Source organism: Ursus maritimus, unplaced genomic scaffold (genome assembly GCF_017311325.1).
Source record: "Ursus maritimus isolate PB19 unplaced genomic scaffold, ASM1731132v1 scaffold_23, whole genome shotgun sequence".
NCBI lineage: Eukaryota > Metazoa > Chordata > Mammalia > Carnivora > Ursidae > Ursus > Ursus maritimus.
Genome location: NW_024424786.1, coordinates 20869346 through 20882599, shown reverse-complemented (window position 1 = coordinate 20882599; position 13254 = coordinate 20869346). Strand labels below are relative to the sequence as shown.

General features: G+C 48.1%; 1 long non-coding RNA gene across 2 annotated transcripts; it reads right to left on the bottom strand.

Annotated features, from left to right (window-relative positions):
• On the bottom strand, window positions 1–10991 carry LOC121104760. Of its 2 annotated transcripts, none has more exons than XR_005837087.1 (3): window positions 10021–10991; window positions 3214–3995; window positions 1–1026 (listed from the first exon to the last, which is right to left on the bottom strand). It is a non-coding gene; the product is annotated as an uncharacterized LOC121104760 (long non-coding RNA). The 2 variants fall into 2 exon arrangements; XR_005837086.1 differs by lacking the exon at window positions 10021–10991 and adding an exon at window positions 7732–7815.
• Window positions 10992–13254: the final 2263 nt, after the last annotated feature.

Here is a 13254-nt window from a genome sequence, read left to right as displayed (position 1 = left end):
GTTGGTTCAGTAGCTCACTGATAGTATTAGAGACACAAAATCTGTTCATTTTTCTGTACCACTCTTAACATGTCAGCTCCCTTCCTCAATGTTTTTTTGCCTCATGTCACAAAATAGTTGCTGCAGGCCCAGGCATCAAATCCTCACTTGACAAAGTCCAAAGCTGAAGGAAGGAGGTAGGCAAGAAGAAAAGGATCTTTCGTCATAGGTTCTGTCTTTTAATGAAAGAGAAAATTTATCCTCAAAAGTTCACCATCCCCCAGCCAACCTCCTCATGTCTCAAATTCTAGGTATTCAAACCCAGATGTAGTTACTCTTACTGTTTCTCCCCTTCCTTTAACTTCTATCCTTTCTTGGCTTTATAGATACTGCCCTACCCCATTTCTCATTCTACCTTTCAGATGCATTTCTCTTTCTGTATTTTGTGGTCTAATTGTAGCTACTGACACATTAACTCAGAAATATATAATGGCTCAAATACATAGAAATTTATTTTTGGATCATCTAATACTCATCAGGGTTTCTGGAGGGATAGGCAGGCAGGGAGGGTGGAGGATTCAGGCTGAGGAAGGCTCTGTAATTCTCAACACATGACTTCCAAATCTGCTGGGGTCATCTCCATTCAGGAGGAGCACTGTTTGTGGGGGTTTTATGAGCCAGGCCGGGTATGGGACCATAACTTTCATTCAGGACTCATCGAACTGGGTTCTAGCCACGCCTAACCAAAAGGGAAGCTGGGAGTCCCGCGGTGGGTCCAGCGGAAGGGGGAGAAAGTGGAGTTGGATCCATCCCTGGCTCTTCCTCTGAGTTCTTTCCCGCATTCCTTCTCCTCATGCAGACTTCCTCAAGTAGACGCCCAGGTTTGTATCTGCTTCTTCACTTTTTCCCGAAGCTTACTTCCCCAACGATGCCACAGCCATGAGAAAGGAGACACCAGGCTGGCCTCACTCACCGAACATGTCTCCACCTTCCAAGAGCCCCGCTCACTTTCTTCTTGTCTTCTACTTGAATACCGGGTAAGGCCAACTGCAGACATCAGGAGAAGGTTTGGGGCAAAAAGAAAGAGAATGGGCTGCCGACATGCACTGACTTGATTCCAAACCCAGCCGTCTGGGTGGGACCTTGAGCACGGTTTATAGGCAGGAAATGGTCCATGTAGCCCTGGACAACAAACCTGTGGCTTTCTCTGCCAACTCGCTGGGACCTTGGGAGACGGGTTTTAATACCATTTATAAACTGCTCTGAGACCGTTTCCCAAAAGACTCATTTCAAGGGATTTTAATATAAGGGTGCTCCTCATTGAAAGGCTTTTCATAAGCAAAGATGTTTGGGAAACACTAGGGTAAAACAGGTGAATAGATTTCCTTACTGTAAGTGCTTTTCCTTGTTTATTCACGCATCGCCCATTTCTTGAGTGCTTGCTAGCGTCGGGCACCGCTGGGCACCGTGGATCAGGGGTCAACACACCCACATAGTGCCTATTCTCTAGCAACATAAAATCCAGCGCTAATACACACTGTAAGTTTCCAAGAGGGGCCGTGGGATGCGGCTTTCCCAAAATTATTTGACCACAGGCACCTCCTTCCCCCCCCAGAAAAGCAGTATAATAAATTCCTATACACCCATCACCCAGTTTCAACAATTACCAACTCACGGCCCATTTTATCTATCTGCACCTCCTACTTCCTTCCTCAACACCTGATGACTGTAAAACAAATCCCAGACATCGTATCTTATTTATAAGTAAATATTTCAATATGTATATCTAAAAGATAAGGGCTCCTTGAATTAACGTAACTACAGTACTGTCATTACATTATCGGTGATTTCACATTTTCTCCACCAGTGGTTTGTATATGTAATATTTGGAAAAATAAATTAAGATGCCATCCACATGGTGTATTGAGGTGCGTGGTGTATTGAGGTGCGTGGGCACCTGTGTGCACGCGCGCGTGTGCAGTCACGCACACACACACACACACACACACACCCTGAGTAGCTGTGACATCATCTCCAGGGAAACACCCTAGTCCCGAGGGCAGTCTCCACCACACACACTGGGTGGACCCGTTCTGCCCGCAGTAGAACCGGGAAGGAAGTGTCGCCCATCCTCACGGACCCCATCCTATGGGAAATGGGACTGAGGGGAATGTGGCCTCTTCTTACAAGTGCTGGGAGAGGCCCTGTCGGGTGGCCTCTGAAAAGTGACGTGGGGGAGGGTGACAAAATCTGGGCAGCAGGAGGCAGGGCCAGCAGATGACATTGTTCAGAGAAGTTTCTATCAGCCCCTCTCCTGCCGGCCAGCTGATGCGCCAATGTCTACCCTCCGAACTTCTGCAGCCTTCTCGGTCACTTTAGCCTCTGGGTCAATACATTTCGAAGACCATTCCTCGCCAGCGAGTTTGGCCCAGTGGTGGACGGTGTGGGCAAGGGCACAGGAACTCTGAGCACTCAGGAAAAGCCAGGGGAAACCCCAGAAAGAGAGGATGGACCAAAGACATATTTGGCTTCGGTCGTCATTGTACCTAATCTGGCCTTCTCAGAAGCAACCATTGTCCCCTTTCCCAGTCCAGATGGGGCGACGCCAAGGACGGTTGGCACTGTTCGAGCTGTGGCTTGCCCTTGTGCGAGGATGGAAAAATTTATTGATTCTGGCCCGGGCTTGTGGGGCAGGGGGAACCCCAGGACAGGGGTCATGTATTTCCACAGATAAATCCACGAACAATGGCAATTCCTCTGCTTCATCCTTTGGAGAAAGAGCCCCATGTCCAGCGGCCGGGGCCCACTCGCCCTAAAGCTGTGTTCATAGTCGCCCGTGCTGGGCACGGGGGAGATGATGTGGGCAGGATGCAGAGGGGGCTGATGGGAATCCTATCACGTTCTTGGATGCTTCTTTGTCTTTCTCGGCCGCCATTCTCTCTACCTCCTTTTAACTTCCTGTTTCCTCCTGCTCGACCTCCCCCCACCCCCCCGCCCACCGCCTACCTTCATTCCTGTCTCTTGACTGGCTTCCCCACCACCACCACCAGCCATGTACATTCTCCTCCTTACAACTTCACTCTCTCTCTGCTCACCTTGATCTGCTCATCTGCCCACCTCCTCAGCCAGGGTTTGTCCCTTTCTCTTCCCCACCCACGGAGTGTCAGTCCCTGGTGGCCTGACTTAGACTTCTCATGTGTTTCCATTCTCATCACACGCCACCTGGAAACTCACCCTTAGAGCAGAAGGACGGTTCTGGGATGCAGCCCCCCACACAGCTCTGCTTCACGCCTTTCTCTTCCTCTAAGAAGCAGTGACAGGCTTCTCTGGTCCCTTGTTAGAGGCAATGGCAGGAAGTTATTGCATGGGATGGGCATGGAGGGCACAGGGAATGCTTTGCTGTCTCAATGGTTACAGAGCCCCCTCTCCACGGGGAGATACATGGAGAACAAGGGAAGTACCAGTTATGTTATCAGGAGAAGGGCTTCTTCAGGACATCTCACTGAACTCTGTGCTGTAGGAATGGCTGTTGTCATGGAAAGTTAGAAAATCTGAGAATCAGAGAGGTTAAGTGACTTGCCCATAGTCACACAGCAGCGGAGGCAGCGCTGGAACTTGGCCTCATGTCAAAGCCCTTGTTCATTGTACTGCACCGAGGGCCACCATGGACTTCGGAACCCTGCTGATGGACTGCTTTTTCCTCTCCCAACTCTCTGAGAAAGTCTCTCACCATCATCCAGCACCTCATTTGTTTTTCTCTTTCCTGCCCTTTACTAATTTGCATCTCATTTCCTCCAGAGAAGTTTATGGTGTCTGTGTCTCCGCCTCCTCCCCGCTTCTCCACCCACGTCTCGGTGACGTCACCAGCACTGTGGGTCAATTCCAGAGAACCTCTCCACTATGTGGAACTTCAGGATTCAAGCTGTGTGGAGTCAGGGCCAACGGTTCGTGTCCTTGGGCGATGCTTACAGCAACTGCATGCGTGACTTTGGTGTCTGCTTCAAGGTAAAGGAGACCTGGGGGCAGGAGAGGAGAATCCGACTCAGCTGACCTTCTCAAGGTCAGGCTAATAACTGCAGGTTAGGTAGAGGCTGAGCCACATTAAGCTCCCCCAAATATGCCCAGTGACCCTTCTCCCCACCAGGGTGATTCGACCTGCAGTGTCCCATGCAGACCTGTCCTGCTTTTATTGACAAGGTAGTGCCTCTGCAATGTTGAAGATACTTTTGGGAGGAAGAAAAAAATCACCTTGATTCCACTTGTTATTAAAAGTTATTTTGCTCTTGGGTATTTTCCTTTCAGTTTTAAATCACATATGGGCAGACTGAAGTTTTTTCTAACTATTGCCATTGTGATGTACACACCATTCTCCCTCCTGCTTTGTCCCCCTAGCATTTTATTCTGTAGTGCTCATTTTTCATCATACATTCCAGAATTACTATTTTATTATTTTTTTAAGATTTATTTGTTTGGGGGCAGAGGGAGAGGGACAGGGAGACTTTCAAGCAGACTCCACACTGAGCATGGAGCCCGGCGTGGGGCTGGATCTCACAACCCTGAGATCACAACCTGAGCCCAAACCAAGCATCGGACACTTAACCGACTGTGCCACCCAGACACCAGAATTACTATTTTAAAATTATGTCCAGCATTTCATTGATTGGATACAGCTTAATGTATTAAAATACTTCCTTGCTGATGTACATTTAAGTTGCTTCCTCTGGTTACAATTATATAGAACATTCTGATGGAAATTTGTATGCATGTAACTTTTTGCTTCCATTGAATTATTTCTTTAAAAAGTTACCAGCAATGAAAATAGTTGGAACAACTTGATTGCAATATGGACTTAGTATGAAGAGTGGAATCCCCATTGGGTTAAAAACCCAGGTCTGGCCCTTGCTAGCTGAGTAACATTGGACACACTATCTTTCTAAGTCTCCGTTTTCTCAGAGGGAAAACAAGGCAAACATAATCCTTAATCTATATGGTTGTAGTGGGGACAGAATTAAATAAAATATCGTATACTCCATATATTTTAGCTATTACGAGGACACGTCCCATGGCTGCGATGACTCCCCACCCTCACACTATTTTTCTGTTCCTTTACACTAAGCTGACTCAACACCATGTGGCTGAAAGTGAAAATGATTTCTAGAGGCAAACTCAACCTGATTTGCAATAACCAAGCGGGTCAAATTACTTTAGGTCTTGTTACTTCACTGATAAGTCTCATTTGCTGCTTGCTCCCTTCACAAACGTGTCCACCCTGAGTCTGAGGCTTTAGTCAAACCTCAGTCCCTGCTTGATCTCTTTCAAGCCTCTTTCAAGGCATTTGTGGGACCTTGGCCCCAGATGATCACACGAATATGAAAACACCCCCTTCCCCATCCTGCAGGACATATTAGATGGGAACAGGATACTAGTAAATGTGATGGGGGCTTTGTATCAAATTAAGTACTTATCAGGGTGCCTGGGTGGCTCAGTCGGTCAAGTGTCTGACTCTTGGCTTCAGTTCAGGTCATGATCTCATGGGTCATGAGACTGAGCCCCACATTGGGTTCTGTGCTCATTGGGGAATCTGCTGGAGATTCTCTCTCTCTCTCCTCCCTTTGCCCCCGCCCCTGAAATAAATAAATAAAATCTTTTTTAAAAATTACCTACTTACTAATTTTGTGGTTTGGGTCAAGATGTAGGGGTCCAATGAATAGTGCCTTCGCTTTACTTCCTGAGCTCAGAACCAAACCAGAAGTGTACTCAGGAGTCAGGTAGATGGAGGTGAGGACATTGGCTTTATTCACAGGAGCAGCGGAAGAAAAGAATATGGCTTCAATAGCAGCCACAGGGGACTTTCAAACACGGTCCCTGGAATGAACTTGTAGCACTTCCCCCACCAGAACACCCTTCAGGCTTCCCCCACTTGCCAAGGAGTGCACGGGAGCCTGGAGGGGACCCTGCTGCGGGTGGGCATGGCCAGAAGAGAGGGAGAGGGAGGAGCTGCGGGGAGAACGTTTGATCTTTCTCCAAACTCGGTGTCAGAAAGGAGGACAAAAAAGATGGTCAGCGAGGCCAGGAGTGTTGTTAGCTGCAGTTGCTCGGTGTGGAAGTATCAGGCCAAGGAACAATAGGTTTCTTTTAGGACCCGATATTTGATCCCATACTGACCTGCCAGACGTGGTGACGACAGGTTCCGTCTCACCATTTGGACCTGTGCTGCTGTCTCACAGCTGTGGTTGGACCTTCTCTCTCCCTCCTGCTGTCCTGGCCTTCCCCATGACCCCCCAGAACAGTGTCCATCCCCGGGACAGTGTTGGCGCCCAGCTGACACCCCCAAGATAGGGACGTAGGTCTGACATAGGTGGCTCTCGCATCACGTTTTCACATTGCTTTTCTGTCAGTTTGTAATTCCGCTCATCGTGCAATAGGATTACGTCCGTAATCACAACAACAAAAATTCCCAAGCAAAACCCCAAAATCCCTGTTCAGATTGGCTCAAGCAATAGAGATGTATTATTTCACATCACAAGAGGGTGGTATGATCGCTATTACTCAGTGATATTGAACGCAGGGTCTTTCTCTTTTTCTGCTCTGGCAAGTGCCCATTGACTTCATCCTAACACTGGTCCTGCCTGCGGTCCTAAGGTACGTGCTGCCGTTCCAGGCATCCCATCCGGGAATTAGCTCACCCACAAAAAGAAAGGGACCGTGCCCTCTCTGTTTTACCATTTTAAATAAGAACTCTTCTCGAAAACGCCCCTCACACTGTGCTGGTCATTACTAAACCAATCTCTAAGCAAGAGGATGAAGCCCCCATGATTGTCTCCAACCCATTCATAGCTGGGTGGGGTGGACACACTCAGAAAACAGGGGCTCTGACTTAAGGGAAAGGGGAGAACAAGTGTTGGGTGGGCAGCTAGCCACGTCTATCGCGCATGACCAGGCATCTGTTTCAGTGGTGGTGATTTTAAAGACACAGTCTCCTATTTCTGTGTTCTCAGCTCTGACCCTCCCTCTCCCCCCTGCCTCCTGCAGCATGCAAGGCTGCCATGGTGGTTGAGAAGGCGTGCGTGACTGCAGAGAGCTGTGTCAACCGGGCAACCCATGAGCACGACCATCAGAACGTAAGCCTTTCCATCCCCGAGGTGTTCGAGTCCTTCCAGACTTGAGCAGTGGTTTGCAGAGCTGGAGCAGTCCTTGCAAGACTGGAGAGTGGAAACATCTCACCACTGCCTGACCTCCAAATACAATGAAACAATGTAAAGAAAAAGCTAAGGAGATTAAACCAAGAAACATGAGAAGATGCTCCGAGCCACTCCCTCATCCTTAGGGACATGCAAATTAAAGCCTCAGGGAAAGGTCACCTCACACCCACTAGGATGGCTACCGTCACAAGTGTTGGCAAGGCTGTGAAGACACCGCAACCCCTGTGACAGAAGTGGTGGGAAGGTAAAATGGCGCAGCCATTATGTAAAACTGGTATGGTGGTTCCTCAAAATATTCAAAATAGAATTATCATCTGCTCTAGCCATTCCACTAGTAGGTATACAGACGGAAGAACTGAAAAGCAGAATCTTGAAGAGATAGTTGCACACCCGTGTTCCTAGCACCACTGTAAAAATAGCTAACAGGTGGAAACCACACAAATGGTCATTGACCAATAAATGAATACGCCAACGGTAGTAAATACATACAACGGAACATTATTCAGCCTGAAGAGAAGGAAAGCGGACACAGGCTACGAGGTGGACGAACCTGGAGGCCATGATGCTGAGTGAACTAAGCCAGTCACAGGAAGACAACGACTGTGTGATTCCACTTCTGTGAGGGCTCCAGAGTAGTCACATTCATAGAAACAGAAAGTAAAGTCGTGGCTGCCAGGGAGGGGAAGACAAGGAGTTGTTCAGCGGGTGACGAGTCTAAGTTTTGCAAGATGGAAAAGTTCTAGAGAATGGTTGCCCCACAACGTGTCTGTACATAATGCCCCTGGCCTGAACACTTAGAAGTGGTTGAAATGGGGAAATTCGTGTTATGCCTTTTTTTTTACCACAATAAAATATTTCTTACGTTTACGTTAAAGTTTGATAATACGCAATGCTGGACAGTACATCGAAAAATAGGCGCTTACCTCCACCCTATAAACAGTGGACGGGATTTCAGTGGGTTTGCTTTTTGTGGATGGTGGTTTGGCATTATCCACCAGAATGAAAGGCAGAGGAGGGAGGAGGGGGGAGAGGCATCATCAGGGAGGAGGCCCATGAGGCCTGAATGAAGGATCAGAATATAATAAGACCCCAAAAGCAGGAGCAGAGTCAGCCTCCAGAGACTGCCCAGGCTCTGCCCAGCAGGGACCATCTGCAGCCAACACTAGGAAACTGGGCAAACCACCCCTTGCCAGTTGAGGACACACTGAACCCTGGACCTGTATTAGCTGTCTTTCTCCTGGCCATCTCTGCTGACACTTATGGGTCATCTTGGTAGAATTGCCATCTACCTGGGCCCAGAGATTTGGCTGAGTCCTCTCTTCACCCAGAGATTTGGCTGAACCCTCTCATGGTAGCCCCCATAGGCAGGGTTGGCTAACTAGCAAAAAAAAGTCAACATTTTAGTGGCTTAACTCAGGAAAGTTCTATTTCTTTTTTATACAAAGTTCAATGCAGGTTTTTTTTTTTTTTTTTTGGTCAAGAAGCAACCCTGGGCAGATGTCCTCCAAGCCAGGGATGTAGGTTTCTCCCATCTGGTGGCTTTCCCATGACCTAAGCCCTCCTCAGAGTCTTCTGGAACAGAGTTCTGCATTCAGCCAGACAACAAGCCGAGAGGGAGTGGGGAGAATTGCCTGGGCAGTTTCAGGACCCGGGCTTGGACATGGCGTCTGCCATCACCACCCGCACCCTACCGGTAAGATGTGGTCACGCAGTAGCATCTTGGAAGCGAGAAATCCAAGAAATATAGTTTTCTTGTGCAACCATAAAGAAATGAGATCGTTGGTGAGTGTATCCCAATGTGTCTGTCACAGTATCTTATGAGAACAAACTCCTTTATAACAACCTAGAACACAAACCCCACTGAATCAGGGGTGGTGCCTGGATACCTAAAGGGAGAGTGGTGATGAGTGAGACATCCCTTCACTGCCCCCAGCACCGCCCAGACTTGGTTGGGCTTATAGAGAACCATCTCAAGAAATTTCCACGCCATTCCCAACAGCCACTTTAAATCACAAAAAAGTGAAGATGTCATTTCTACTTGGACAAAACCTATTTTCCTCCTCTTCACCTACAGGAACTTAGTTACTGAGACCGCATTTCCCAACAGGTGCAGAGCACCTGTCAAACATACTGCAGTGGCCAGAGAAACTGAGAAACAGGTCCCTTGCACCTGCTTGGTGCTTTCCATGGAGGAATTCCTGCCAACCCTGCCTGTCCAAATTCTACCTGTCCCCTGGGGGCACACACGTCTCAAGACCTAAGAACTCTTCCCTCACTATTCAGCCCATAGAGATCTTATCCCTTTCTGCCTTAGAAAACAGTGATTATTTTTGTTACCATCACTGGAGAACGGGTTATCATTTGTACAGAATTCCACATCTTCGTGCAACAAGTATCTACTAAGCATTCAAGGTTCCGGACTAAGGGATTCAAAGGGAATAAAGGGAAAGAGCCTCCGTGGACTATGCAATCCAGTGAAAGAGACAAATGAACATACCGTAAAGCAGAATGTTCTGGTGCTCACAGGAAGATACAAAACACCTTGGGGATTCAGAAAGAAAAGGAGTCTTTCTGGAAGAGAGGATGAGTTGGTGCATTTGAATTTGAACTTTGAAGAGTGCAAAAGACCTTAAGGAGCAGAGTCTGGGGACAGCATTCTAGGTGAAGACAAGAATGGGCAAAGGCACCAAAGTGGGGGAAAAGTTCAGAACAGGCAAATTATTCTGTATGGCTGGAGATAAAGCTGGCAAGGTGGGTCTGTCAGTTAAGATTCTTTGAGCTACAAGTAATAAAAGTATGTCTCAAACAAGCTCAGGTGGTAAGAAAATATATTTCATACCTGGAAGTCCAGAGAGGCACAGGGACTCCAAGAACAGTTTGATCAGGGCTCCATGTCTGTTTTTCTGTTCTTCTCTTGATTCTGCTCTGCTCTGTGTTCACACTGCCCTGATGGTAGCCGTCCTCATGGTTGCAAGATGGCTGCCAACTACATCCAGGGTTAGGTTGTTCATGTTCAAAGGGAGAGAGAAAAGAATAGTTTTTCTTTCCCAGAAGACCCGAGCAAACCTCTCCTCAGATCCCACTGATGCAAAATGGCTTAGGACTGCCCATTCCAGAACCACTCAATAATAGGGGAACTACCGTGAATGGGATAAAATAATTGCTTAGGCAAAATGCAAGGTAGAAAGTCAATCACAATGAATGACTCCTCTTCCTATAGTAGGCTTGGGCCAGACCGTGAAAACTCTTGAATCTCAACCTCCAAAATCTGTGTGTAAAGCAACAGGCCTGGGAGCTGTTGACTGTTTTTCAGTAGGGGAGTAGACAGAACCAAGTTCAAGGTGAAGTTTGGGATGTTTCTACCGGAAATAACAAAGCAGAGGAGGGTGGATGTAGTGGAGTATGTGTCCACTGCCATCTTGTCTTTTCCCTCCCTCCACATCAAGAACAGCTCCCAGGGAAGGAGCCGCTACGCTCATTCACATCAGGTGTGAATGACTGAGAAAGTGCGGTATCAGTGGGAATGGAAAAGAGAATTTTAATGGAAGAAACGTTCCAGACAACAGAATGATTGTAAATGGGGAAAGAAAAACTAAAAATGATTCGAGGTTGTGAACTGATGACTTAAAAAGATGATGTATAGACCTATGATCATCTAGGAGAGGCAGTGAGATGATTTTGAATCCACTAATAGCATGACTGATAGCAATGATAATAATAATAATAATAAAATGATGCTAACTGAAAAAAATGATGCCAATAATAATAAAATTAGTATTCTCGAGCAATTAATATATGTTAGGCACCTAGTAGATATTTAGTGAATATTTGTTCCTCTGATATACGTGTGTATTCCTTTATTCCTTACAGCAATCCCATAATTATCCCCACTTTGCAGCGGAGGAAACTGAGGCTTGCAATGGTGAAAGTAAACAGTCCTAGGTCACATAACTGGTACGTAGATAAGGTGGAATCAAACCCAGGCCATCTGACTCAAGACCCTATTCTTTCAGTCGTTATAACAATAGCTAACATTTCTTTATTTTTTTAAAGATTTTATTTATTTATTCGAGAAAGAGAGAGAGATTGAAAGCACAAGCAAGGGGAGGAGCAGAGGGAGAGGGAGAAGCAGGCTCCGATGCAGGGCTTGATCCTGGGACTCTGGGATCATGACCCGAGCTGAAGGCAGACCCTTAACAGATAGAGCCACCCAGGCGCCCCAAGAGCTAACATGTATTAAGCATCTACTTTGCGACATTGCTTTATATACATTCTCTTTAATCCTTAAGAGTCAACAATTAAAAAGGGTAGTAGTATTCTCCCTGTTGTAAGATGTGCAACTTGAAGCACAGAAAGGGTAAGAGCCTTGCCCAGAGTCACACAGCTGGTAAATGGCACAGGTGGCATTCAAACTGCAGTAGGCATAGCTCAAAAACAGGCACTCTTTCTATGATACCATGAGAAAGACAAATGCATTCTAGGACCACGGGATCTACATCCCTTGTCTCCTCGATGAAACTTTACACTTCCAGCTTGGGGACCAAGCCTTACACATTGGGCTGGTGGGAACCTGGCACGTGGCTGCCTGGAAGCAATAGAATGGTGAGGTCTCTGGGAATGTCTGCATGGAGGAAAAAGCTGGAACTACAGTGGGAGAATCCCAACCAACGGAGGCACGGAACTCGAGGAGCTGGAAGGGTGGAGCGCTTACAGAGCGAGCTCGGGTGCAGACCGTCTGGAGCCCAGTTGCAGTCCTGTAACCCAGTGGAGCTTGGGCCAAGGGCTCCACCTCTGAGCTCCAATGTCCTCATCTGTAAAATGGGGATTAATAAAGCCAGACCTCACCCTGAGGAGCAGTCTAATGGGGACTGAAAATGAAGCAAAGGGAGGCATTGGGCTCCTTGCCGAGCCTCGAGCAAAAGCGTATTATCACGTGGCAGCGATGTTGCTAGAATTGCTGTTGCGATGATTTCCGCAAGAGAATGTGGGAAGCCAACTGTCTGCGTCTCCGTGGGAGGGATTCTGCTGCTTGGATTTCAGGGCGTCCCTGCCCCTTTGAAGCCTCCACACAGCAGCTGCCTTGCCTTCCAAGTCTCAGGGCAGGACCTCCCCAAACCAGACGGACAGAAGCCAGCTGCTGCCCCAGGGCAAAGGGGGACAAGGAGCGGGGCGGGAGGGGTGATGGGTGGAGGGGGTGGAAGCCAAGGAGGCTTCTCCTAGGCCCTTCCCAGACCCACCAGCTCCCAAGTGTGGCCCCAGGCCTGGCCCACGCTGTGCTTTCTGCCCAGACACTTCACTTGTGTTTCAAGATGTAGCTGACAGCCGGTGGCCTCTGATTCTGGCTGTTACCACCATGACCAAGGGCAGTGGAGCTGTGAGATCAGGGCTGGCCCCGGAGCAGCTGCTTCCCTCTCCACGCCGCCGGGGAACAGTAGGGGGCAAGAACCCAGGGGCCCCTACAGGCCCTGGGATCCATAGCACAGGGCACTAGCTACCCAGACGGGTTTTCAGGACTTCTGGACCGTGACCCTTAGCTTGGCGAGCCTAGAGCTAAGGGAAAAACAACTTCCTCTCAGCAGCTAACATTTTTCAGAGGCTTCTAGAATCTTGTGAGTCCGCAAGTGCTGAGTCATGGAGCATGAGGGCTGGCAAAGCCCTTAATCCGACTATCCCGTTTTATAGGTAAAGAAACTGAGGCCCAGAGGGGTGAAGGGATGAGTCTAAGGTGGTTCCATGAGTCAGGGTGGGGCAGGGGCAGGAGCTCTTGCTGCAAACGGCAGCGAGCCTGGGGCTTTTCCATTACTCAAGACCACAGAGCCCGCCCCAGCATTGTTACCTAAAAAGGGCTGGATCCCTGAGATCCGATTGGGACCTGTGACCCCAATCTATGGGCTACACGCCTCCAAAGAGGACTCGCCAAAAACGGATGTTGGGCAAAAATGATAGCAAAGAAAAATGCATTTTGACAAGGAACGTGCTCACACTAGAGTGTGAGATGAAGAGGAAACAGAGTTCCCCAAGCAGAGTTGATCCTCAACCCCGTTTGGGTAAGGAGCTCGCACGCATGTGCACA